The sequence below is a fragment of the Megascapheus bottae genome, chromosome 1 (genome assembly GCF_031878675.1).
Source record: "Megascapheus bottae isolate mThoBot1 chromosome 1, mThoBot2.hap1, whole genome shotgun sequence".
Lineage (NCBI taxonomy): Eukaryota > Metazoa > Chordata > Mammalia > Rodentia > Geomyidae > Megascapheus > Megascapheus bottae.
In genome coordinates, this window is record NC_143509.1 from 19,711,944 (window position 1) to 19,715,340 (window position 3,397).

The following is a 3,397-nucleotide window of genomic DNA, read 5'->3' on the forward strand; positions in this document are numbered from 1 at the left end:
CTGCTTCATGACCCAAATCCTCTACTTTGCAACAATGTTGATTTTCAAAGCATTGTCAACTTTTGGTTGCAAACATGTTTTCTAATAAATATTGTAGAGAAAGACAAAATTATCTTGGACTTGTTCCTTCAATTTTCCTTTGCCAAGTAGGCATTTAATCTAATCACACACTTTCTTTTGTTTTGATCTTTGCATTGGCAATTTACACACCATATTTTGGTGGGGTATGGCCACTGCATTTACTTGAGTACTAATACAAGGTATGAAAAAATTTGTAGCTGAATCACAAAGGATTGCCCAAAGAAATTTGCAAGGGGTGTTTTGATTCATATCATAGTTGAAACTTTAAAATTTTACTTCATTAACCTTGAGATACTTTTAAATGAACCAATACTACTTCCTCTGAGGAATGAAGAGACAATATTTCACATGAATTTTCCAAGATCTTGATGAAATTGATTGTCATCATGTAAAACCTTGGGTTCTCCTAGAAGAGATTTACAATAGAATAAAACCTAGATATATAAGGCCATATAGAATTACGGTAAATGAAAGGACTTATAGGATAGAGAAACAAAAGCCATATAAGGAGTGATTGTTGTCCTTAATGTACTATGTTATCTTTCATCTCTTTTGCTGTCCCTTGGTTATCTCATATTGTTACAGTATTTCACCTGGTTATCTGATATATTGTATATATGCGTATTTGGTTATTTGATGTCAGATAGGGAAGGGAGGAATACAAGGTGAGGGGCAGGGGAAATGGGGACCAAGACATGAGAAAGGGTATCAATGTTTGTGAAGTAATATACCTTCTATCTGGTGAATATAATGTAACCCTTCTATTAATTGTAATAAAATATATGAAAAAAGAAATAAGAATAGAGTTGAAAAAATACACCAATGGAGAACTCACCATTCTCTAGTGCAAAGAAAGATTTAGTAGGATAAGTTTCCCATACTATCTTGTGCAAAGTTCTGTCCTTCATGGTTTGACTTAGAACATTTTAAAATATATATTATAAATCAAAATCTTATCACAAAATGCTTTGAGGAAAATGGTGACAAAGACCAAATTCACGTAGGTCAATTAAGGTACAGTGGTGCTCACCACTGTGGGGACAGTGCAATAAACTCTGAAAAACATCATCAATTTTTTGGATACATTTATATTATATATTTATTTTATATCTTAAATATTCCCATGATATACATTTTTTTTGCCAGTTCTGGATTTGGTCTCAGGTCCTGAGCACTGTCCTTGGGCTTTTTCCTCAAGCTTAGAGCTCAACTACTTGAGCCACAGCACCGCTGCTGGCTTTTCTGTATATGTGGTACCAAAGAATCGAACCCAGGTCTTTGTGAATGCTAGGCAAGCACTCAACCACTAGACCAAACTCTTGGCCCCCATGATATATATTTTTTTATTAAAGAATTTATTAACATTGATTTTTACATCATATTTCAAATGATGTGTTTAACAAACAAGTATTCAAGAAGGGAATCTCTATATACACATCACAGGCTCTTAATTTTTTGAACATAATCAAAATTAGGCTAAGGGTCTGTATATCATAGATATGTATCAATCAATGTAATAAAATATTATGTCTATAGAGTCATAAGTTTTATCTCTATGTAGTTGTGTTTATATTTCCCATATTATGTCTATATCATTGGGTATGCAAATATTGAGTCTTCACTCTTGTACTGTTTGGATTTAATAGCCATATATTAAAGATACCATGAGCCTTTTGTTCCTTTGACTTGTCTCACACAACATGATTCTCTAGATTCATCCACTTCCCTGAAATTGACATTATTTTATCTTGCCTGTTGGCTATGTAGAATTCCATTGTGTATATATATATATATATATATATATATACATATCACATTTTCTGTATCCATTCATCTGCAGTAGGGCATCTGGATTGTTACCATTACCTGGATATTGTGAATAGTGCAGACATAAACATAGCTAAGCAGGTGTCCTTATCATATCTTGGGTTATGACGTTCAGGGTAGATGCCCAGTAGTATGGCAGGATCGTAGGGAAGTCAATTTTCAGTTCTTTAAGAAACCTCCACACTGCTTTCCAGGGTGGCTGAACTAGTATACAATCCCACCAGCAGTGTAGTAGGATTCCTTTTTCACCATAACCCACCAGCATCTGTCATTGTCTGAGTTCAAAATCTTGGCCATTCTTGTTGGGGTGGGTATCTTAGGGTTGTTTTTATTTGCATTTCCTTTATGACCATATATGATGAACATTTTCTCATATGCTTTTCTGCCATTTTAATCTCTTCTTCTGATAAGTCTCTCTTTAGTTCATTTGCACATTTAGTGAATGTTTTGTTGAGTTTGGGGGAATTAGTTTCTTGAGTTCCCTGTAGATACTAGATATTAAGCATTTGTCAGATGTATTATTGGTAAATATCTTTTCCCAGTTGGTTGGCTGTCTCTCTACTTTTGCGACTATGCTTTTATCTGTGCAGAAAATTGTTATTTTTAGGTATCTTTCCAATTTGTTGTGACCCTGGGATTCTGTTCAGGAATCTTTTGCCTGTGACTATGAGTTCCAGTGTCTCTCCTACTTTATCATGTAGCAGTTTCACGGTTTCTGGTCTGACACTGAGGTCTTTGATCCACTTTGATTTAATGCTTGTGCATGGTGAAAGGCTAGCGTCAATTTCTGCATGTGGCTGCCCAGTTTTGCCAGCACCAATAATTGAATAGACTGTGTTTGTTCCACTGTATATCTTTGGCTCCTTTGTCAAATACAAGGTGACTATAGGCATGTGGTTCTGTTTCCGGATCTTCTATTCTGTTCCATTGGTCTGTTTTTGTGCCAATACCATGCTCTTTTTGTTATTATGGCGCTATAGTAGAGTTTCAAGTCTGATATTTTAATACCACCTGCATTGCTCTTTTTGCCTAGAATTGTTTTGAGTATTCTAGGTCTTTTCTTGTTCCATATGAACCTTTGGATTGTATCTGCTATTTCAGTAAAGAATGTCTTTGGGATTTTGATGGGGTGTCATTTCTTGGGATGGTGACATCTCTCTCATCCTTTCACTCTTGTTTCCTTTTGGGCTTTGTGTGGGACTTTCATTATTTACATACGTCGTAATTTGTCTTTGTGCTTTCCAAGGCATGGAGGACTGTTGTTGTGGCTCACTCTGTAATCGGTAGGTGGCGGTCTTTACTTGGTTTGGGACTGGTGGTTCTGGAAATCTGTGTATACCTGTGGTTCTCAGCCAAATTGGTTCTGCTGCTGACTAGGTGTTTGGCAGGTTTCCAGAGGCTGTGTGCTGTTGGAGGGCTAGCTCTCAGCCCAACCCATGGCCCCACAGTGGGCCGTAAGAAGGAATTGTGCACTTCATTCTCAGGCTAC